The sequence below is a fragment of the Macaca nemestrina genome, chromosome 2 (genome assembly GCF_043159975.1).
Source record: "Macaca nemestrina isolate mMacNem1 chromosome 2, mMacNem.hap1, whole genome shotgun sequence".
Taxonomy (NCBI): Eukaryota; Metazoa; Chordata; class Mammalia; order Primates; family Cercopithecidae; genus Macaca; species Macaca nemestrina.
In genome coordinates, this window is record NC_092126.1 from 2,049,816 (window position 1) to 2,075,355 (window position 25,540).

Consider the following 25,540-nt stretch of genomic DNA (forward strand, 5'->3'; position numbering starts at 1 on the left):
GCACCATTGCACTCCACCCTGGGCGACAGAGCGAGACTCTGTCTCAAAAAAAAAAAAAAAAAAAAGAAAGAAAGAAAGAAAAAAAAAAGAATTGAAGACAGAGGCTGCAATCACGGGAGTTCGATTTGTAGAAGCAGAAGGCTCCCGTTTTGTATTAGTAGACTTTTCCTTGCTGAGCCCAGGAAGCATTTCCCAAGGAACTCCAAAGACTCACCATGCCCCACTGACCCTGACCTTCTGCTCCTTGTGTCTCCTTTCTCAGGAGGGCAGCGCTGGCCTTGGGCCCCCAGCATTGTGAAAGGAATTGAGAAACATTACAAAGATCTCAGATCATTCCCAGAATTGCCTGGTGAGTCTAACAGTGGTGTTGACTCACCTGAAGGCTGGAGGGGGCCCCAAGCCCTATAGCTGTCCGCCTGAGGCCACTCCTCAGACAAACAGTCCCTGGGCTGAACTGAAGCTAAGCTCTGCGTTTGCAGGAAGGTTCCTGTGGGTGCTCTGCCTGTGTCTTTCTAGCCGGAAGGTCCCAGGGTTTTCCGTATGTGGAGGGACTTGGGTGTGCCAAAAAAACAGGAGCACCTCATGAGCAGCTTTTTCATATTTGTGCATTTATTTAACATTCTCTTCAGCGATAAGGGCACACACAAGTTGTCACTGTTTTTAAGAATTTAAGGAGATTTTCTTTTCTTTTTGGGACGGAGTCTTACTGTGTCGCCCAGGCTGGAGTGCAGTGGCACAGTCTTGGCTCACTGCAACCTCTTCCTCCTGGGTTTAAGCGATTCTCCTGCCTCAGCCTCCCACGTAGCTGGGATTACAGGCGTGCGCCACCACGCCCAGCTAATTTTTGTATTTTTAGTAGACATAGGTTTCACCATATTGGCCAGGCTGGTCTCGAACTTCTGGCCTCAAGTGATCTGCCTGACTCAGCCTCCCAATGTGCTGGGATTACAGGTGTGAGCCACTGCACTAGACCTAAGGAGAATTTTTTCTAAAAAGGTTACCTCCCTTTTTAGAAATTTAAGAATGGCTTAATATTATGAAATCTATCAGTGTGATTGATCATATTAATATTGAGCATATAAAAGAAAAATGATGTGATCATCCCCACAGATACTGAAAAATTCAACAGTTTATTTTTGGTAAACACTCTTAATAAAATAGAAATAGGTGTATTTTCTTAATACGAAACAATATACTTATCTCAGTATAAAAGCCAGCATCATACTTAATGGGGACACAATAAAAGTTCTCCCAAACTTGAAGTCAAGAACAAAAGAGGTTTATCCATTTTTACAGCTATTACTTAATATTTTTCTGGATGTATTAGCCAATATAATTTGACAAGAGGTAGAATATAGGGATAGAGAAATCAGAATGGAGGAAGAATTATTATTTTCAGATCAAAATAGCTGTATACTTGGAAAACACAAAGGATTTTGTTCAGAAATTACACACCAAATGCTGGTGAGGATGAAAAGCAATAGGAAGGGCCATTGACTGTTGGTGGGAAGCAAAATGGTATACAGCCAGTTTGGGAGAGAGCCGGCAGTTCCTTACAAAACTAAACATGCTCTTACCACACAATCCAGCAGTTGAGCTCCTTGATATTTATCCAAATGAACTGAAAACTCAGATCTACACAAAAGCCTGTACATGAATGTTTACAGCAACTTTAACGATAATCGCCAAAACCTGGTAGCAACCAAGCTGTTCTTCAGTAGGTGAATGCACCAGCTCTGGTGCACTCCGACTGTGGAATATGACTCAGCACTAAAGCAACCAAGCTGTGCTTCAGTAGGTGAATGCATGGACTCTGGTGCTCTCCGACTGTGAAATATGACTCAGCACTAAAAAGAAATAAGCTCTCAAGCCGCAAAAAGACATGGAGGAATCTTAAACACGTATTACTAAAGTGAAAAAAGCCCATCTGAAAAGGTTATATACTATGTGATTCCAACGATATGACATTCTGGAAAAAGCAAAACTATGGAGACAGTAAAAAGATCAGTGCTTGTCAGGGGTTGCAGGATAGAGGATGAATAGGTAGGGCACACAAGATTTTCAGGAGAGTGAAGCCATCCTATATGATACTACAGAGGTAGATGTTAGGACACGTCTCAACCCATGGAATGGGCAACACCAAGACTCAACCCTAACGTGAACTGTGGACTTCGGTTGACAACGATGTGTCAGTGTAGGCTCATCGGCCGTAACAAATGTATCCCTCTGGTGCAGGATGGCGGTGGGAGGTGGTGTGTGTGGTGAGGGTTTGGGGGCATGTGGGAAATCTTTGTGCTTTCCACTTAGTTTTGCTGTGAACCTAAAGTTGCTCCAAAAAAATAAAATCTAGCTGGGTGCAGTGGCTCATGTCTGTAATCCCAGCACTTTGGGAGGCCGAGGTGGGTGGATTGGTTGGGTCATGAGTTCAAGACCCGTGTGGCCAATGTGGTGAAACCCCATCTTTTTTTTTTTTTTTTTTTTTTTTTGAGACGGAGTCTTGCTCTGTAGCCCGGGCTGGAGTGCAGTGGCCGGATCTCAGCTCACTGCAAGCTCCGCCTCCCGGGTTTACGCCATTCTCCTGCCTCAGCCTCCGGAGTAGCTGGGACTACAGGCGCCCGCCACCTCGCCCGGCTAGTTTTTTTTGTATTTTTAGTAGAGACGGGGTTTCACGGTGTTAGCCAGGATGGTCTCGATCTCCTGACCTCGTGATCCGCCCGTCTCGGCCTCCCAAAGTGCTGGGATTACAGGCTTGAGCCACCGCGCCCGGCCGAAACCCCATCTTTACTAAATATGCAAAAATTAGCCAGGCGTGGTGGTGCATGCCTGTAATCCCAGCTACTCAGGAGGCTGAGGCAGGAGAATCACTTAAAACCAGGAGGTGGAGATTGCAGTGGGCCAAGATCACACCACTGCACTCCAGCCTGGCAACAGAGTGAGACTCCATCTCAAAAATAAATAAATAAATAAATAAGTAAGTAAATACATAAATAAATAAAATCTATTAATTAAAAAAGTGTTACAAACCACAGAATAATTTAGTAAAGTGTCTAGTTTGATATTAATATTCAGAAACTATAGACTTCACATGAATAAACAACAACTAGTTATTAATAGAAAAACTAATGGAAGAAAGTTCATTTAAGTCCATTTACAAAAACAACAACAGCAAAAGCAACAAACAATGATGACACAAAATGAAACAATTTGGAACAAACGTAATGAGATACATGAAACATTTATGATTTAAATTTTAAAATTCTAAGAGATACAAAAGATGATTTAAATATATAGAAAGACATACCACATGCTAATTTTTATTTATATATTTATTTTAGAGACAGGGTCTTGCTCCATTGCCCAAGCTGGAGTGCAGTGGCACAATCTCAGCTCTCTGCAGCCTTGACCTCCTGGGCTCAAGTGATCCTCCCACCTTAGCCTCCTGAGTAACTGGGGCTACAGGTGCACATCACCGTGCCTGGCTATTTTATTAAAAAATTTTTTCGTGGAGGTGGGGTTTTGCCATGTTGCCCAGGCTGGTCTCAAACTCCTGTGCTCAAGCAATCCACCCACCTTAGCCTCCCAAAGTGCCAGGATTGCAGACATGAGCCACCATGCCCAGCTGAAATACCATTTTCAATTATTGGTTTAGTAAAAATCACACTGTCAGAGAGATGGGGAAATGAGTACTTTCTTATGTTGCTAGTGACTGTAAACTGGTAAAGCTTCTGAGTAGAGCAATTTGATGATATCTATAAATACAATTACTATAATTTTTAAAGACAATGTTAGAATTTACATACATTATTTCCATTTACTCAGCATTCTCTCTTTTATCCTGTATCTTAAGTTGCTCTTCTGAGATCAATTTTTTTCTTTCATTAGCTCAACTTTCTTGATGACAAACTTCCCACTTTTGCCACCCTCAATCTTGAAAGATAGTCTCTCAGGGTTCATCATTCTAGGTTGACAGTTATTTTCTGTCAATATTCGCAAGACTGTATTCACTATCTTCTGACTTTTGTTGTGTCTGCTGAGAAGTCGGCTGTCTCTCTAACTGTTAACCTTTGTGGGCGACTCACCCTTTCTCTCTGGTTGTCTTTAAGATCTTATCTTTGTCGTTTGCATTTTCAGTTTTACCAAGGTGTGTCTAGGTAAGGATTTATTTTTACTTACCCTGCTTGGGATGCATTTTTGTTCCTAGACTTCTGATATGTTTTTCACAAGTTCTGAAAATGTCATGGCCATTACCTCTGTGAATATTTTATTTCCCTCATTCTCTCTGTGTTACATTTTTGAGGACCTGGCTACACATACACATGCATCTTCACACACACACATCCTCACTTGTGCTTCCTTTATGTTTTGCTTCTGTTTGTCTTTCAGGGTTGCAACTTTGGTAGCTTGTTAACTCCCAATTCCCTAATTGGTATTTTAAGATTTATATGCTTCATTTCAAATGTTTTTTAAATCTGTCTGTTCATTCCTGATAATCTCTTGTTGCCTGCTCATACATACATGCATACATGTATTTTTTATACATAGATGTGTCTTAAAATTTTTATTTGGAAAAAACTTTAGATTTGTGGGAGAATTGTAAAGGTAAGATAGGTAGTACAGATTTCTTTCATGTTAACATCTTATATATCCACAATATATTTACCAAAACTGAGAAATTAACATTGCTATAACATTACTAACTAAACTGGAGACTTCATTTGGATTTTTCCAGTTTTTCCACAAATGCTCAATTCTGTTCCAGGACCCCAGCCAGGATACTGTGATGTTCTCAGTCACCATGACTCCTAAGAGCCCTCTCTTCAATGGTGCACTTTACAGGGTTCTAAAGCACACTTTCAAACCAGCAGAAGGAAAGGGAAAAAAGTTAACAAAACATATGATAAATAGGATATATAAAATAAGATACAGATAAGTCCTAAAGTTACAGTATTTATAATAACTATAAATAAAATGTCAGTAGCTAAATAAAAAGGCAGAAAATATCTAGGCAGAAACTCTTAGTCTTGATAGTCAGAACTGTGAGGAATATACTTAAAAAGATAGAGAAAGACTGAAAAGAAACAGACAGAAAAATGATATAGCAGGCAAATATGAACCAAAGAAAGAGTAGTGATATTAACAGCTAACAAAATATAATTGAAGGCAAAACCATCATATTATCAAAGAGGGATATAGCATATGATAAAATGGACAAACACACACACACACACACACACATAAAACAATAGTCTTGAAAAAACTATGAAGCAACAACTGGCAGAACTGTAGGAAGAAACAGCTCAACAATTGTAGTTGGAGATCTTCACGAAGCCACCTTCTCAGGAAGAGATAGTTCCACAGAAAAAGCAAGCAAAGGCGTAGATGATTAGACTAATTTAGTTCCTAACTTAAGAGTAAAGGTGTATTGGGGCCGGGCGCGGTGGCTCACGCCTGTAATGCCAACACTTCAGGAGGCTAAGGCGGGTGGATCACCTGAGGCCAGAAGTTTCAGAACAGCCTGACCAAGATGGAGAAACCCTGCCTCTACTAAAAATAACAAAAAATTAGCCAGGCATGGGGGTGGGTGCCTGTAATCCCAGCTACTCCGGAGGCTGAGGCACGAGAATTGCTTGAGCACAGGAGGCGGAGGTTGCAGTGAGCCGAGATGGCGCCACCGCCCTCCAGCCTAGGCAGCAGAGCGAGACTCAGAAAAAAAAAAAGAGTGCAGGTGTAGTGTATCAAGAAATGGTGCTACCTGTTTGTCTGTCTCCCAGATATGGAAGCCAGGATGGAATCCTCTATGAATTAGAAACATATACTGAAGTATGAATGGTTTTTAAAACGTAAGTGAACAATAAAGTGAGAAAGAGAATGCAATGTATATTAAAGACACACACACAAAAATATGCATTTGACAAAGATGCAAGGATACACATCAGACACATTGCAATGGATGGCCATGGTGGGGCGAGGGGAAGGTGGAGACAGGAATTGGGCCCAGAGATGAAGGGGGGAAGAGGAATGAAACAGGAGAAGGGCCTCGAGGCTGATGCTGGCAATAAACTCTGAACTGAGGTGGATGATGAGCCCAGCCCTGTACACACCTTCCAGTTCCAGGCATGATTACAATCTTTCTTATCAGCAGAAAGGCTTGTACATGTGACCGTAGGTGTCATGTGACCAGGGGGCAGCAGGTTCTCCCTGGAAAATCACAAGCTGGGGGCCTGAAGACGGGTCTGGAGGCAGGGGCTGCACATTCCTGCCAGGAGCGCAGTGTCAGCGGCCCTCCCAGCCCAAAGTCCCCTCAAAGTTGGCCTCTCTGTCTCGGGGGAAGCACAGCATATTGGCCACAGCTTAGCTTGAGTTTCTGGATTTCTCAAGCAACAAGCTTGAAATTCCCAAGAGCAAAGTTCTCCAGGCTGGTCCCAAGGCTGGGCGATGTCTGTCTTTCCAGCTCCCTTTCCCATCTCACCTCCTGCTCCCAGAGGAACGTCTGTGTTGGGAGCAAGCGAAGCCCAGGGATGGGCCACAGGAAATCTCAGAGAGAAATGGTCCCGAATGACAACCTTCAGAGCATCAAGGAGTTTTTTTAAAATGTAAAGTTACCTAAGGACCTGGATAGACATTTTTCCAAAGAAGATATTCAAATGGCCAATAAGTACATGACAAGATGCTCAACATCATTAATCATTAAGGAAATGCAAATCCAAACCACAACGAAACACCACTTCACACCTAGGATGACTTTTATAAAATGGAAAATAAGTGTTAGGATGTGAAGAAATGGGAACTCTTGTGCCCTGTTGGTAGGAATGTCAAATGGCACCACTACTGTGGAAAACAGTATGATGACTCCCCCTAGATTAAACACAGACTTTCCACAGGATGCAGCAATCCCACTTCTGGGTATACAGACAAAGGACTTGAAAGCAGGGACTCAAACAGAGATGTGTATACTCATGCACATAGCAGCATTGAAAAGATGGAAGCAACTGGCTGGGCGGTGGCTCACGCCTGGAATCCCAGCACTTTGGGAAGCCGAGGTGGGCGGATCACGAGGTCAGGAGATGGAGACCATCCTGGCTAACACGGTGAAACCCCGACTCTACTAAAAATACAAAAGAAAAATTAGCTGGGCGTAGTGGTGGGCGCCTGTGGTCCCAGCTACTCGGGAGGCTGAGGCAGGAGAATGGCGTGAACCCGGGAGGCGGAGCTTGCAGTGAGCCGAGATCACACCACTTTACTCCAGCCTGGGCGACAGAGTGAGACCCCATCTCAAAAAAAAAAAAAAAGATGGAAGCAACCCAAGTGCCCATTGATGGATGAATGCAAACCCAAAATATATAGACTATATATACAGGAATATTATATATTATATGTTTATATAAACATATATATATTTATATATTTATATAATATATATTTTAAGGCAGTAAAATATTCTTATATAATATAATATGTAGAAATATATTATTTATATATTATATATTATTTATATATTATATAATTATATATTATCTATATATTATATAATTATATATTATCTATATTATATATTATATATCTACATGTATTATATAGGAATATTATACAGTCTTAAAAAGGAAGGACAGTCTTTTTTTTTTAGAAACTGATGTTGATTTTCCATCAACCTTATCTCCATGTTGCTGAAGAGCCCGTGCAGGAAGAGCTTAGGACCATTCAGTGGTTGATCCTACCCATTCAGTGGCCTGAAGTCAGTGGTCTGAGCAGTGGGAGCTGCAGACCAGTCTTCCGTGGCAGGCTGAGCGCGCCAGTCTTCAGTAGGGAACTGTTGAATAGGCTCAGAGGGGACCTGCACGCCGTCAGGCCAGTCTGCAACCTCAGGCTGAGCAGCCGTGAACTCGGGGGCTGGAGCATCCATTCACCCTGAAGTTCCTCCTTGGTCACAGTGTGTTCAGCAGCAGCCTGCTCTTTCTCAAGCTCTTCAGGATCTCTGTAGAAGTAGAGACCAGGCATGACCTCCCACGGGTGTTCGAGGGAAATGGTGCCACGCATGCACAGAACTTTCCGAGCCAGCATCCACCACATCTGACCCACTGAGGGAGCTCCCTTGTTGCATGGGATGGCAATGTCCACATCGCGCAGACAGAATCTGTGTCACGAGCAATGGTGGGTAGGTTAACGTCAGATGCCTCCGTGAGAGGCTGGTGGTCAGCACTGGGGTCAGTAACCACGAGAAGCCGTGGCTCCCGGAAGGCTGCCTGGATCTGGTTAGTGAAGGTTCCGGGAGTGAACTGGCCAGCAATTGGAGTGGCTCCAGTGGCAGCAGCAAACGTCAGCACGGCCCTCTGGCCAGTATTCCTGGAGGATATAACCCTCACATCAGCAGGGTTTTCAATGGCAACAATGGCACGAGCCGCCAGCAGAAGCTTCTTCCAGGTCCTCTCCAGATTTATGAAGTAGATGCCATCACTTTCCCTTTTATAGATGGACTGTTCCATCTGGAAGTCAAGATTGGTGCCACCTAAGTGGGTTCCTGCTGCAAGGAACTTAAGGACATCCCCCTTCTTCATTTGAAGGACATCAAGGGCTCTGGACATTGTGAAAATTTCCTTTAAGTTATGATGGGAATCCAGAACGACGCTGGATGGACCCCTCTGCAGGTAGCACAGAAAGGCAAAAGGAAGGAAATTCTGATACACGCTACAACATAGATGAAACGTGAAGGCTGAGTTTCAAGCAGAATAAGCCAGTCGCTAAAGGACAAATACAGTATGTGTATCCTACTTATATGCAGTGCCTAAAATGACCAAGTTCATAAAGGCAGGAAGTAGAATGGTGGTTGCCAGGGGCTGAGGGGCTGGGGAAATGAGTCCGTGTTTAATGGGTCAGAGTTTCAGTTGGGGATAAAAGGGTTCTGGAGATGGATGGGGGGGCAATGACTGCACAACAGTGTCAATGCCACAGAACTGTACACTTACAACGCTGAAAATGGTGCCTTTTATCACAATTTTTAAAAAGTCACCTAAGAAGAGACTAAGCAAAGCAGATGCATTTCAAAGCAACCCCCACCCCCTCCTTGGTGAGGTCTCAGAAGGAACCTGAAGCTGGAGCAGAAAGAAAGGAAGCCTGGCTCTTAACAAGTTCTTAGCCTCTAACGGAAGTGAAACGGGAGTAGAGTGAGGTCTCAGCGCCTGGAGTCCTGAGGCCGTCCTGGGCGAGGGCGGATCCTGTTGTCCGCTGCTGAGCAGGATCCGGCTCCCCCATCTTTCTGCAGGGGGCCAGGCCTGGAAACAGGGGTGCACGTGCTTACCCTTGTGTACACGCATCCGTCACATCCACATGGGGACCTGCCCGTGTGTTTAGAATATGTTACACCAGGCCGGGCGCGGTGGCTCAAGTCTGTAATCCTAGCACTTTGGGAGGCCGAGATGGGCGGATCACGAGGTCAGGAGATCGAGACCATCCTGGCTAACATGGTAAAATACAAAAAAAATCTAGCCGGGCGAGGTGGCGTGTGCCTGTAGTCCCAACTACTCGGGAGGCTGAGGCAGGAGAATGGCGTGAACCCAGGAGGCGGAGCTTGCAGTGAGCTGAGATCCGGCCACTGCACTCCAGCCTGGGCGACAGAGCTAGACTCCGTCTCAAAAAAAAAAAAAAACCAGAATATGTTACACCATTCTCCGTGCCTTAGTATCTGGGCAGGTGGCCCTATTTTTCCCTTCAAGTCACTCCTTCCTAGCCAGTCCCATGCTCTGCTGCAGGGCCAAAGATCCCTCACCCAGCAGGGCCAATGGCAGGACAGGCCTTTAGGCAGAACGGCTCTCTGCTCTAGGTTACGCCCAGCAAGGGGGCGGGGGGGCCTCACGCCCTGACCAAGGCTCAGATGAGCAGCCAGTGCAGGCTAAAGTTTTACTGTGGAATTCTGTCCTCTCAACGATAAGTGCAGTCCCAGCCTGTCTCCAGCACTGGCGTGGCCAGCACTTTTGTTATCAGTGATGAGCTCTGCTCTGACAAACGCTGACCAGCCTCCTGCTCCTGGGGCCACCTGGCCAGTATCCTTGAGATGATTGTCAGAACTGGAGCAGACGTGATAAAGGCAATTGCACCTGGACTTTGGTTCGAGTGTCCTGGAGGCTGCAGGCAGGTGGTCCAGCCAGGCCTGTGGCACACAGGCTTCCCAGCCAGGCCTGGTGGAGACTCACCACTACAACCCGCTGGGGCTGGCTGTGCCTGTGTTCAAAGCCAAGCGAGTTCCTCAGTTCCTCACTCTCACAGCCTCACCTCCCAGTCCTGTAGAATGAGGATAATGCAGATACCCCCCTGTGGGGAGCTGGGAGGGAGAAGAGGAGGTCACACCTAAGGTTGGCAATTGATTGTCAAAATGCAACATTCCTGGGAAATCTGGGGCCCTTTTGCTTCCTTTCCAGCCCACGATGGGTGGTCTGGGTTCTAGGAAACAGCAACAGCAAGAGCTGGAGAGGGAGGAAAGGAAGAGAGAAAGCGGAGTGAATGAGTGCGGGTTGGGCATGAGCTCACCCCAGTGGCACTAAGCCTGGTGCCCAGAGCCTGGTATTGGCAAAGCCAGCTTCTTCTCCCTCCCAGAGGTACCAAAACTAGCACCAGAGAGAACTCTGAGCCTGTCTGGCTGCAGGTGAGACCCGTCCTTCACCTCTTCACCAAGGGAAGTTAGGCAGAGGGTCAGGGCACGCCTTGGAGCTGGGATAGTGCTGCCTGACGGTTTGATCTCTCTGGGTTGGTGTCATCCAGGCATCATCTTCATCGTCTTCATATTTTAGCATCGGTGATGGTGTACACAGGAACAAGGAGGGGGGCAGCAGAGAGCCTATGGGGTGTTCTGTGCCCAGCCCTGACCAACAGAACAATCATCAGCTGCTATGGGTTGAGTGGTGTCCCTCCCAAATTCCTGTGTTGAGGTTCTAACCCCACCCACTGCCTCGAAATGGGACATTATTTGAAAACAGGGTTGTTTGAGATGTCATTAGTTAAGATGAGGTCATTAGGATGGGCCTTAATCCAGTATGACTGATGTCCTCCTAAAACGGAGGAATTTGGACACAGACGTACAAAGAGTGCCGTGTGAAGACAGAGGCCGAGTGTGGGTGGTGCCTCTGCAGGCCAAGGCACCAGCCCTGCTGACATCTTAGTGTCAGACGCCCGGCCTCCGGGACCGTGGGACGATACACTTCTGTCACGTAAAAGCTGCTCAGGTTGTGGTACCTTGTTACGGCAGCCCTGGCAAACCAACACACATGCCCTGGGAAAGGGGTCAGCCTTCGGACCAGGGGTAGATACTGGCCAGCCCTGATGCCAACAGTGATTCTTTTTAAAATCAGCTCTGCACTCTACAAGTTGCCAGGGAGGACCAAGCTCCTCAGTATTCCCGGAACTCCCCCGGGAACAGTCCAACTTCCGGGAGGCAAAACTAATGTCTCATCTCATTCATGCGTTCAGCAAACTCTGTCTGGGTGACAGCTCTGTGGCAGGTGAGGCTGGGCACCGGGAATGTACTGGGCAGGGGGCAGGCTCTGTCCCTGCCCTTAAAGGGCTCGCTGGCAGCCTGGAAGGGAGACAGGCACTTCCCAAATACAGGCTCTTCATGGAGTGTGACGGACAGAAGCTGGGCTGAAGGACGGCCCAGGGACCTCTGGTCTCTTTCCCTAGGGCAGCCTCCTTTCTCACGCATGCAAGGCCTTTGAGGAATGAAGATCTTGGTTCTCAGGACAGCTTCGCACAGGTGGTAGGAAAGGTGCCTCTCCCAAGGAACGTGGGGTGGCTGGCTGTCCAAGTCAACCTCTGCAGGGCCTGGTGACCCTCAAGAACACGGCCAGCACCTGCATTTTGCTGTGTGTGCCATCATCATTTTTCACCAGCGGCCCTCTCAGAGAGACCTGAGGGAGCCACAAGCGTGATGATAATAGGGACAATCTATTGTTTTACAGCTCTGTAAACCAAGGCACCAGGGCTCTGCGGAGATCGTGTGGCCAAACCCAGTCTGCCTGGCTGGTACTGGCACCTGCTGCTCTACACAGACGTGGGCTGTGAGCAGGGCTGAGGGGGATTGAAGGGGTGGCCTGCCCCTCCACACCTGTGGGTGTTTCTCGTTAGGTGGAACGAGAGATTTGAGAAAAGAAATGAGACACAGAGACAAAGTATAGAGAAAGAAAAAGTGGGCCCAGGGGACCGGTGCTCAGCTTACAGAGGACCCACGCCATCACCAGCTTACAGAGGACCCACGCCGGCACCGGTCTCTGAGTTCCCTTAGTATTTACTGATAATTATCTTTACCATCTTAAAGATAAGGGAGTGGCAGGACAATAGGATCATTGTAGGGAGGAAATCGGCAGTAAGACATATGAACAAAAACCTCTGTGACATGAATAAGTTTAAAGGAAAATGCTGTGCCTTGAGATGCATATGCAAACATCTCCATAAACCTTTTAGCAGCATTGTTTCATCCTATCACATGGGGAGAAACCTTGGACAATACCTAGCTTTCCTAGGCAGAGGTCCCTGCGACCTTTGGCTGTGTACGTGTCCCTGGGTAGTTGAAATGGTGATGACTTTTAACCAGCAAGCTGCCTGCAGGCACTTGTTTAACAAAGACACATCCTGCACAGCCCAAAATCCATTAAACCTTGAGTCACAGCAGCACATGTCTCTTGCAAGGACAAGGTTGGGGGTAGGGTCACAGATTAACAGCATCTCAAATACAGAACAAAATGGAGTCTCTTATGTCTACTTCTTTTTATATAGACACAGTAACAGTCTGATCTCTCTTTCTTTTCCCCACAGGGGATGACTTCTCCAGCCAGGCTGCGCCCCCCTGAGCACTGGAGCTCAGGGGGCCTAGGGCAAGGAGCCTGCAGGGATGGAAAGATCCCAGGCAGCTTCTGCCTCCTCGGAGCCGCCATCAACCTGCAGACCACCAGCTTGCCAAGGTCAAAGTTCACCACTCTCTCCCCGAAATGTACGTTATCCACAAGCTACTGGGCAAGGTCCAGTGTACCAGTGTGGCCTGATCATGTAACGGCTCTGGTGTCGGATTGCCTGGGCTCCAGTCCTGGTTTATTAGCTGAATGACCTTGGGCAAATTACCTGTGGTATTAATCCCATTCTCATGTTGGTAATAAAGACATACTTGAGACTGGGTAATTTATAAAGAAAAGAGGTTTAATTGACTCACAGTTCTGCAGGGCTGTGGAAGCCTCAGGAAACTTACAATCATGGTGGAGGGGGAAGCAAGGAGACGTGCTGAGCAAAAGGGGGAAAAGCCCCTTATAAAACCGTCAGACCTCATGAGGCCTCAGTATCACAAGGACTGCAGCAGGGGGGAACCGCCCTCATGATTCAATTACCTCCCACCCGGTCCCTCCCATGACATGTGGGGATTATGGGAGCTACAATTCAAATGAGATTTGGGTGGGGATGAAAGAAAACAGGCACATTCCTCAACCCCGGACTCAACACAAACAGGCCCGGTACAAACACATCCCACCATATATCTCTCAACTTCCTGAGCCCAGTACAAACACATCCCACCATATATCTCTCAACTTCCTAAGCCCAGTACAAACACATTTCTCAACTCAGAGACTACCATATATCTCAACTTTAGAAAAACACCACCTGGAAAGTCTCCGATAAGGACACAGCCGTTCGTGGTTTTACTGAAAGCGCGGGGACCAATAGAAAACTGCTAAATGTATAACTTAAAATGTTAACCAATTATGGTGCTGTAACCAAAAAAATTCCCTTGTTCTTCTGTAACTTTACGTATCCTATTTACATCGGGCTATAAAAGGCAAGCACTCGCATTGTTCGAGGCCCTCTTGTATGCTGTGGAATGGAGGGACCAAGTTCGAACTTGCAGTAAAAGATCCTTGCCGCTTGGCTTTGACTCTGGACTCTGATGGTCTTCTTTGGGGAACAAACAGTCTGGGCATTACATCTGGGGGCTCGTCCGGGATTCCCCAAGCCCACCACACCCCTGGTCAATGGATCTACCAGGATCAATCTGCTGATAGGTGAGCTGGCTCGTCTCTGTTTGTCTGTCTGTGTCTGTTCTGAACCTGTATCTGTGACTCGCGAGGTCTGAAACTGAAGCTGACGCAGTCCTGGTGGACGCGCTATAGGACGACCAGCGGAGACCGGTGGGAGATGTCCCCTGGCTCTTGTCTGATCTAGATTTTTATCTGAACTGATTCTGACCCGGGCTTCCAGAGCGCGCTTGCGGCTAGATATTATTTATATGCCAGATTTCCTTTACAGGAATTCTAACTCATATTCTTTTACAGGAAGAGACTACAAATTATTACAGGATGGGTAATACCCAGAGCACTCCCCTATCTCTCCTTACAAGTAATATCAAGGATGTTAGAGCAAGGGGCCATGATCTTAGTATGGAAATCAGGAAGGGAAAGCTAATTACTCTGTGTCGCTCCGAATGGCCTGCCTTTGATGTGGGGTGGCCACCCTAAGGGACGTTCCGACTTCCTGTCATCACTAGAGTAAAGTCCAAGATTTTCCTACCTGGGCGTGTGGGCCACTTGGATCAAATCCCATATATCCTCATATGGCAGGACCTTGTTGAGAACCCGCCTCCTTGGCTGTCCCCTTTCCAATTAGCCCCTGAACTCTGTAAGACACTGGTTGCTCGGCCGCTAAAATCCAAGCAACCGACTGCCCCCCACATCCTGTTCTACCTGATAGCGGGGACCCACTGTCCACAGAACCCCCTCTGTATCCCTCCGGGCCCAGGCCCCAGCCCCCCGGGCTGAGGCGCGGGAAGGAGCAGGCAGACAGGAGGCGGCCAGCGCACCCGGACCCACTGAAAGTGAAAGTAACTTTGAAGGGCCGGCGGGGCAGACGCGAGGGCGCACTTTGTGGGCTAGCCCCCCCAGCCGCCTGACTCCACAGTGGCTCTACCCCTTCAGGAAATAGGACCCCTAGATGACATGGGAATCCCCAGGCTCCAGTACTGGCCATTCTCCACCAGTGATCTGTATAACTGGAAGACTCAGAGTGCTCGGTTCTCAGACAACCCCAAAGATTTAATGGCTTTACTGGATAGTGTCATGTTCACCCACCAGCCCACTTGGGATGATTGTCAGCAGCTCCTCCGAATCTTGTTCACAACGGAGGAGCGAGAGAGAATACAGGTAGAAGCTAGAAAGCAGGTCCTGGGGGACGATGGTCAACTGACTGCCAACCCCGACCTCATAAATGCGACTTTTCCTCTGACCAGGCCGGCGTGGGACTACAACACGGCAGAAGGTAGGGGACGGCTACACCTTTATCGCCAGACTCTAATGGCGGGTCTCCGGGCAGCTGCTCGCAAGCCCACTAATTTGGCTAAAGTATACTCTGTTCTGCAGGGAAAGACAGAAAGCCCAGCTACCTACTTAGAAAGATTAATGGAAGCTTTTAGACAATACACCTCCATAGACCCAGAGGCTCCAGGAAGTCAGGCAGCTGTTGTAATGTCTTTTGTAAATCAGGCGGCCCCAGACATTAAAAGGCAACTCCAGAAATTAGAAGACTTAGAGGGAAAACAGATTCAGGACCTCCTTCAGATAGCCCAGCGGGTTTACAATAACAGAGATACTCCAGAAGAAAAGCAATTTAAGGCCACTGAAAAAATGACAAAGGTCCTGGCAGCAGTAGTACAGAAAGAGCATCTACAGCCAGAGAACACCCAACCTAGGCGGTCCCCCAGACATGATAATCTGAGCAAAGACCAATGTGCATACTGTAAGGAAGCTGGCCACTGGGTAAGAGACTGCCCCAAAAAGAAACAACGAGGACAGGGACCCCCTAGGTCTACACCCGTACTAGTCACTCAAGACGAAGACTAGGGAAGACAGGGTTCGGACTCCCTCCCCGAACCTAGGGTAACTTTGCAAGTGGAGGGGTCCCCAGTTCAGTTCTTGGTCGATACGAGAGCACAGCACTTGGTCCTAGTTAAAACTAATGGAAAATTATCCTCCAAGTCCTCGTGGGTACAAGGGGCCACAGGAATTAAGAAATACCCCTGGACAACACAAAGAACAGTAAACCTCGGAGCCAGGAATGTAACCCATTCTTTCCTGGTCATCCCTGAGAGCCCCTGTCCCCTATTAGGGAGAGACCTGCTAACTAAAATGGGAGCACAGATCCATTTCCTCCCCGAAGGGCCCGTCGTGACCAACTCCCAAAATCAGCCCGTGTCCATCCTGACTATAACCCTAGAAGATGAGTACCGGCTCCACCAGCAGCGAGCGGCCCCTGACCAGGACATAGCAACCTGGCTCCAGCAATATCCAGGAGCTTGGGCGGAAACGGGGGGCTTAGGACTAGCAAAACACCGTCCTGCCTTGTTTGTTGAACTTAAACCTGGGGCAGACCCCGTGCGGGTACGCCAATACCCGATGCCCCTAGAGGCCAAAGAAGGGATTGCACCACATATCCGCTGGCTCCTCGACCAAGGGGTCCTTCGCCCATGTCACTCGCCCTGGAATACACCATTGTTGCCGGTACGAAAACCTAATAGCGGTGAATACAGACCTGTACAAGACTTGAGAAAAGTCAATAAGAGGGTTATGGACATACATCCAACTGTGCCTAACCCGTACACCCTCCTGAGTACCCTAAACCCTAAACATCAATGGTACACTGTTTTAGATTTGAAAGATGCTTTCTTCAGTTTGCCTTTAGCCCCTCACAGCCAAAAGCTCTTCGGCTTCAAGTGCACTGACCCTGGGAGGGGCATAAGTGGCCAACTGACATGGACCAGACTGCCACAGGGATTCAAAAACTCTCCTACCCTGTTCGATGAGGCCCTCCATGAAGACCTGGGTGAGTACGGACGCAAACACCCTGAAATAACCTTACTACAGTATGTTGATGACCTCCTGATTGCTGCTGAGACCCAAGAAGCTTGTATTCAAGGGACCAAGGGTCTCTTACAAGCTCTAGGGAACCTAGGCTACCGAGCCTCGGCAAAGAAAGCTCAAATCTGTAAATCAGAAGTAACATATCTGGGGTACCTGCTAAAAGGAGGGCAGTGCTGGTTAACAGACGCCCGGAAACAAACTGTTCTGCAGATCCCCAGGCCACAATCCACCCGACAAGTGAGGGAATTCCTGGGGTCGGCGGGATTTTGTAGACTATGGATACCTGGGTTCGTAGAGCTGGCTAAACCCTTGTATCAGGCAACACGGGGGCAGCAGCCATTTAATTGGACAGAAGAAGCCGAGTCGGCTTTCCAACAGATCAAAACCGCCCTACTCTCTGCGCCTGCACTGGGACTACCTGATGTCACCAAGCCCTTCCACTTATACGTGGACGAGAGCAAGGGTGTCACCAAGGCGGTAATAACTTAGAACTTAGGCCCCTGGCGGAGGCCGGTTGCCTACCTGTCAAAGAAATTAGACCCAGTGGCTGCCGGGTGGCCCCCTTGTCTCCGAATGATTGCGGCCACGGCTCTGATGGTGCAAGATGCTGATAAGCTTGTCATGGGTAAAGAATTACGGGTCGTTACCCCACATGCCATCGAGGGTGTACTCAAACAGCCACCTAATCGATGGATAAGTAACGCCCGGCTCACCCACTACCAAGGACTACTACTAAATCCTCTCAGGATAACTTTCCTGCCCCCAACGACCTTAAACCCTGCCTCGCTGCTGCCCAACCCGGACCTGGACGCCCCACTCCATGACTGCACCGAGATACTAGCTCAGGTGCACGGAGTTCGAGAAGACCTGCAGGATCGCCCACTTCCTGACGCTGACCTCGTCTGGTTCACTGATGGGAGCAGCTTCATGCATCAAGGCCAGAGGTACGCTGGAGCGGCAGTGACTTCAGAGACTGAGGTAATCTGGGCGGAACCCCTGCCCCCGGGAACATCGGCCCAGAAGGCCAAACTGATAGCGCTCACCCAAGCTCTTACCTTAGGGGCAGGGAAGAAACTGACAGTATACACAGACAGCCGATATGCTTTTGCTACGGCACACATACATGGGGCCATTTACAGGGAGCGAGGGTTACTAACGGCTGAAGGAAAAGAGATAAAAAACAAGCAAGAGATCCTAGCCCTGTTAACAGCCCTACGGAGACCAAAAAAATTGGCTATTGTACATTGCCCAGGGCATCAGAAACCAACCACTCCAATTGCTCAAGGCAACTTTCTGGCAGACCAAACTGCAAGGAGTGTGGCAAAGGCTCCCAGCCAACTCCTTGCACTCCAGCTCCCTGATCTGGGCCCCCGGGACTTGCCATATCTCCCTGATTATTCAGAACAAGATCTCCAGTGGATCGACAAACTTCCCCTGAAACAGATCCAGAATGGGTGGTGGACTGATACTAATGACCAAAGCATCCTACCAGAAAAATTAGGACAACAAGTGTTAGAACACATCCACCGAACCACCCACCTGGGTGCCTGGTGGATGATAGACCTGATCAGACGCTCCAAGCTCAAAATCAGACATATAGCCGAGACGGCCAGCAGCATCGTGACAAGTTGCAAAGTCTGCCAGCTTAACAACGCCTACCCCCAATCCCAGGCTGCAACGGGAACAAGGCTCAGGGGAACCAGGCCCGGTATCTACTGGGAAGTAGATTTTACTGAGATAAAGCCAGGAAAATACGGGTATCGGTACTTACTTGTCTTTGTAGATACTTTTTCAGGGTGGACTGAAGCATTCCCAACCAAAAGGGAAACTTCTCAGGTTGTAGCAAAGAAAATTCTGGAAGATATCCTCCCCAGGTATGGCTTCCCCATCCAGATAGGGTCAGATAATGGGCCGGCCTTTGTCGCTAAGGTAAGTCAGGATTTGGCTTCCATCCTTGGGGCAAATTGGAAACTACATTGCGCTTACAGGCCCCAGAGTTCAGGACAGGTAGAGAGGATGAATCGGACCTTAAAAGAGACCTTAACTAAATTGACTATGGAGACTGGCGCTAATTGGGTGGTCCTTCTCCCCTACGCTCTGTTCCGGGCCCGTAATACCCCTTACAGACTGGGCCTTACCCCTTACGAAATCATGTATGGCAGACCCCCATCCCTGGTTCCCAGCCTAAAAGATGATCTGCTCAAGTCTGAAACAGAAAATGTCTCTGAACTCTTATTTTCCCTACAAGCCTTGCAGAAAATTCATCAAGAAATCTGGCCCAAGCTGAAGGAACTATATGAGACCGGTCCCCCACGACACCCCATCCGTACCAGCCGGGAGACTGGGTCCTGGTTAAGCGACACCGACAAGAGACCCTAGAACCCTGGTGGAAGGGACCACTCCAGGTACTCCTAACCACACCCACCGCCCTGAAGGTAGAAGGCATCGCGTCGTGGATCCACTACACCCACGTCAAGCCAGTGGACCCAGCCTCCGACCTTCTGGGGCCAATCACGGCGGCGTCTGAAGCACCGGCCACGTGGACTGTGGACAGAGCTAAGAACAACCCCTTAAAACTCACCCTGCGCCGGCAGCATAGCTCACTGCAAACATGCAGTTAGGTAGTCTAACCCTAACGTTAGTCGCCCTAGTGGCCGCTGGGGAAAACACAAAACCAGCTCCTAATCCCTTTATCTGGAGATTCTGGCTTTATGAAAACCAAACCCACCCTGGACAACCTCATAAGCCCGGGAAATTATTGGCCAGTGCTGATTGCCCCTCCTCAGGGTGCAATAGCCCAATTTTACTAAATTTTACTGGTTTTCAAATAGCCAAACCTATGGCACCAATAATATGCTTTGAGTTTGATCAGACTAAATACAATTGTAAACACTTTTGGTGGCACCAAAATGCCGGCTGCCCTTATAACTATTGTAACATCCATAAATCCCGTTATTGGGGTAAGGAAGAACAGTTAGATCCTAAGTGGCCCTTCCATCGTAGACGGGACGGGGACTTTTCATATACATGGATAGTCAAAGACCCCTGGAACTCCCGCTGGACCACGCCTCAACATGGGGCTGTATACTACTCCTCCTCCTCCACATGGCCTAGCAGTCACCTCTATCTGTGGCGAGGTCTAGTGCAGGTACTGCCCCTGGTCCATGGAAATATCCAATGACAAGAAAACAGACTAACACAAGATTTATGCCCTTTCTCCTGGTTAAAATTATTACAAGAAGGACTAGAACTTGCTAACCTTACAGGACTTCATAGCCTGTCTGGCTGCTTTCTGTGTGCCACTCTAGGGCGTCCACCGCTAACCGCTGTCCCTCTGCCATGGGGATCCTCTACCTCTGCCTGAGCTAACAACCTCTGAAACCTCTCATATGCCCCTATCCCTAACGTGCCCCTATACCTAAGCCCCAGTCAGGAGAAGTTTCCCTACTGTTTCTCAGGAACTAATTCCAGCCTCTGCAATATCACTGCAACGCCCCCTAGTACCACCCTAAGGGCTCCGCCGGGCATATTCTTCTGGTGTAATGGAACATTATCTAAGAACCTATCTGGTCCCTCTGTTAACAACCTACTGTGTCTTCCTGTCACATTAGTTCCCCGGTTGACTCTATTAACTGCCAGCGAGTTCCTGGGGTACACCGGTAACTGGACTAGTGCTGTTATTCACCCAGTCCCTAGACCGAGACCTGCACGAGCCATATTTCTCCCCCTCATTGTGGGAATCTCCCTCACCGCATCCCTCATTGCGGCCGGACTGGCGGGGGGAGCCATAGGTCACACCCTCATAGAAAGCAACAAGTTATACCAACAATTTGCCGTTGCTATGGAGGAGTTGGCTGAGTCCCTTGCCTCCCTTCAGCAACAGCTCACGTCCCTAGCTCAGGTAACCTTGCAGAACCGGAGGGCCCTAGACCTACTCACTGCTGAAAAAGGTGGTACATGTATGTTTCTAAAGGAAGACTGTTGTTTCTACATAAATGAATCAGGGCTTGTAGAGAACCGGGTCCAACAGTTACGCAAGTTAAGCACAGAAGTAAAAACACGGCAGTTTGCTTCAGCTGCAGACCAATGGTGGAATTCTTCTGTGTTTTCCCTGTTAGCCCCCTTCCTTAGACCCCTGCTGAGTCTACTATTTCTGTTTACCGTAGGACCTTGTGTTGTTAACAGAATTTTACAGTTTGTCAGGGAAAGGTTTGACACCGTACAGCTCATGGTCCTCAGAGCCCAATACCAACCTGTAAACGCTGAAACAGAATCAGACTTATAAGACCCAAGACTGGCTCTAGAGGTACCTGAGAAAAGGGGGAAATGAAAGAAATCAGGCACATTCCTCAGCCCCGGGCTCAACACAAACAGGCCCAGTACAAACACATCCCACCATATATCTCTCAACTTCCTGAGCCCAGTACAAACACATCCCACCATATATCTCTCAATTTCCTGAGCCCAGTACAAACACCATATATCTCTCAATTTCCTGAGCCCAGTACAAACACCACCTGGAAAATCCCCGATAAGGACACAGCCGTTCGTGGTTTTACTGGAAGCGCGGGAACCAATAGAAAAACTACTGAATATGGCCGGGCGCGGTGGCTCAAGCCTGTAATCCCAGCACTTTGGGAGGCCGAGACGGGCGGATCACGAGGTCAGGAGATTGGGAACATCCTGGCTAACACAGTGAAACCCCGTCTCTACTAAAAATACAAAAACTTAGCCGGGCGAGGTGGCAGGCGCCTGTAGTCCCAGCTACTCGGGAGGCTGAGGCAGGAGAATGGCGTAAACCTGGGAGGCGGAGCTTGCAGAGAGCTGAGATCCGGCCACTGCACTCCAGCCTGGGTGACAGAGCGAGACTCCGTCTCAAAAAAAAAAAAAAAAAAAAAAAAAAAAAAAAAACTACTAAATGTATAACTTAAAATGTAAACCAATTGTAATGCTGTAACCAAAAGAATTCCCTTGTTCCCCTGTAACTTTACGTATCCTATTTACATCGGGCTATAAAAAGCAAGCACTCGCATTGTTCGGGGCCCTCTTGTATGCTGTGGAACGGAGGGACCAAGTTTGAACTTGCAGTAAAAGATCCTTGCCGCTTGGCTTTGACTCTGGACTCTGGTGGTCTTCTTTGGGGAACAAACGGTCTGGGCATTACACTATCGTCTCCAAGACTCAGTTTCTTCATCTGTAAAATGTGTCTTGAATACTAATACTTCATGCTGTTGCTTTGAGGGTTAAACAACGATGTTTATAGGCAGTGCTTAGTGCACGTAAGCACACCCTCTAAGTGTTAGATATTCATGTGTTTACCGGGATTAAGGTGTGGGCTTTGGTCCTCTGGAAGTGAATTCAGGGCCACCACTCACGGGCGACATGATCTAGGGCAGGTCACCACCCTCTCTGTAGTGCCCGCTGTGGGGGACAGAGGCTCTCATTCCTGCAGCTGCCGGGAGTGTCGATGGCTGGTGGGGCCCAGCTGGGTTTCTCTCTAGGACTTGCCCTCAGCTGAAGAGAACCACCTTGCTCAAGGTCGCCCCATCTCCAAACCTGCGTCCATGAGGGACAGAAAGGCCAGGCTCTCTTGCCTCAAGGCAGGACAGTTCGGAAGGTTCACCAGCCGGGCCTTCCTGGCTACTGCATGGCACTCACTCCTCTCTCTGCCCGTCCCGTGGCTTCTTTCCCCCTGGCAGGCACTGCCTGTGAGAGCACTCCCTGAGAAGCCTGCACACAAATCTCGTCCTCGAGTGTTTTCCTGGGAACCCGACCTGTGACAGTTGGTGCCAGGAAGGATCCTAGGAACAGACTCTAAAATGGGGGCTTGGGGCTGGGTGCCCTGCCGGCCGGCTGGCAAGGAGGACCAGGCACACGGCTGTGGCACAGCTGTTCCAACTCGCCCGGCGGGGAGCGGGTGGGGAGCGGGTGGGAGGGATGTGCTGATGGAGGCTGGTCCTGCACACTGTGTCCTGTGACGCGGCAGCTGGGAACCAGACCCTGGGTTCAGGTCCGGAGCTGTGATGACCACCTCCCCATCAGCAGGAAGTCCTGTCTCCTAAACGCCTTGGTTTCCTGAACTATGAGGGGGTGAGGCGAGCTGATTGGCCAAGTTGATTCACTGTGGTCCCTTCCAGCTCTAGCATCCTACACAAGCCCGAGAACTAGGGAGAGGGGTTTGGGCGGGATGGGAGAGCCCTGGAGCCAAGAGTGTGAATAAGCGAAGGGTAGTGGATGGAGGAGATTTTCTGGGGCCCACGCTGCCCGAAGCAGCCTGTTTCATCCTGGGCTCAGGCTCTCCTCTTCCTCCCCCAAGTCCTCCCAGGTTCCGGTGCGAGGGCGCCCGTCGCTGACCCAGCTGAGCCTGGATTTTAGTGTACTTTCCTCAGGATGCCCTTGCCTCCTGGACTTCTTTCTTCCTCTTGCGTCTGTCCCAGGCTGCCAGGAGCGTGCACTCAGGACCATTAGCAGTTGGGGAAGTTGGAGAGGACGTTGCTCAGGCACAGGTTTCTGGGCAGTGGAGCCTTGAGGAGCCTCTGGGCTGTGGGTGCCTCCCTGCATCCCCCCACCCAGCCAGCCCACAGGCAGGCACTCAGGGAAGACATGGAGGCTCTGAAGGGCTAAGTGACTGCTTGAAGGCCACACAGCTAGTCACAGGGCCACATCCACCACTTCCACATCCAGGACTGAGTAGCTCAAGCCAGAGCTCCTTCTGCAGCCCCCTCAGCCTCATCATTGAGGCCACCTGCATTGTTCAGAGTCGAGAGGTGATATTGGGACTGTGATTGGGACAGTGGAACTTTTCCTTTTTTGTTGTTGTTGTTGTTTTTGAGATGGAGTCTTGCTCTGTCGCGCAGGCTGGAGTGCAGTGGTGCAATCTCAGCTCACTGCAACCTCTGCCTCCTGGGTTGAAGCGATTCTCCTGCCTCAGCCTCCTGAGTAGCTGGGATTATAGATGCCTGCTACCATGCCCGGCTAATTTTTGTATTCTTAGTAGAGACAGGGTTTTGCCATGTTGGCCAGGCTGGTCTCGAACTCCTGACCTCAGATGATCCACCTGCCTCGGCCTCCCAAAGTGCTAGGATTATAGGCATGAGCCGCTGCGCCCAGCTCTTTTACTTTTTATTTGCTTGTTTATTTATTTATTCCAAAATGATATTGAATAGTTATTTAAAAGGCTTTAAAATTCAAAATAAAGAGTTAAAGAAACTAAAATAAAGTTTAAAGAAAGTAAAAATTACCCTTAAATTCCACCAACTGGAGCTAGTCACTGTTAACAGTTTGGTGAACAGATTTCCAGACAGCTCTGTGTGTGTGAGTGTGCGTGTGAGTTTGTATGTGAGATTTTATGATAATGGGATTATATACTGTTTCATAACCTGCTCTTTTTACTCAACAATATGCCATGGAACTCTTTCCACATCGGTAAATATAGCTCTGCCCTTCATCTAACAGCTGCAGACCATCATCCATCGCATTCCACTGGGAAGGAAAGTATGGACCGTGTTTCATTTACCCAACCTGATACTGGGCATTTAGGCTGTTTCCAGTATGTCTCTCATGACAAAAAACCGAGGGATGGGCACGATGGCACCTCTGTCTTGGCCATCTGTCCAGCTGCTGTCTTCAGGTCCATTTCAGCAGGCTGGTCTTAAAGAACACTCCCTACAGCAAGTCAGGGCACTGCACTGCCTCATTGCAACGGCAGATCTTCGTTGTCAGGAAAGCCAGGGCTCCTCCCCAAGGGGCCAGGGCAGCAGAATTCCACACACACAGACACCTTCTCCTCGGGAAGTTCTGGGGGAGAGGCAGAGAGGGGCCCTCGCCCCGAGTCCATATCTAAAGTTGTGGCTAGTTGTCCCCATGACAGTCTGCTTGGCTTCCTGCTGGAGTCTGGGGGCCTGAGGACGGCCTGCAGCTCTGCCTCTCCAGGAGGCACGTGGGCTAAAGAAACTGGGGCCGGAGGCGGCTGCCAGGCCGAGGGCATCCCGGCTGGGATGGAAGCCTTGGCCTGGTGCCGCTGCTTCTCTCCAGGCTCCGGCATAGGAGCTGAGACGGTGGGATCGAAAAAGTCAGGCTCACAGGGGGAAGGAGAGAGACCCACAGCCAGATGATCTTTGGGGTGACAGTTCCTATGCACTCGGTCGGGGGGTGGATGATAAAAACGGAGACTGGGAGGCGATGGGGCAGTCTCTCCATGATTAGACTATGGTCGATACATTGGCCAGGTGAGGCCTTGAAACAAAACACAGACTTTCTTTATATTTACGAGCAGTTTAAAGAGCAGGCCAGCTGGGCAGAAGGTACAAAGATCTTCCGTCTACTCCTGCCCCTACACAGGCGCAGCTCTCACTATCACCATCCCTCAGAGGGGTGCGTGTGTCACAATTCACAGCCTTTCCCTCACACAGCGCTATCACTCAGCCCACAGTTGTGTCTCTCTGGATTTGGACCAATGTGTCCATAACGACATGCAGCCACCATTGTGTATACATTTGTAGTTAGCCTTCCTTTCTTAAAACTGTGCCTTGCAGTGAAACCGCAACTCCCCTCCCCCAACAGACACACGCGCGCGCACACACACACACATGCACACACACGCACACACACGCACAGACACACACACATGCACACACAGACACACACACGCACAGACACACACACAC

The 25,540-nt window shown here is 48.9% G+C and overlaps 1 pseudogene; it reads right to left on the minus strand.

The window, feature by feature from the left end:
* Positions 1-7,688: 7,688 nt before the first annotated feature.
* LOC139361820 (small ribosomal subunit protein uS2 pseudogene) lies at positions 7,689-21,741 on the minus strand (annotated as a pseudogene).
* Positions 21,742-25,540: the final 3,799 nt, after the last annotated feature.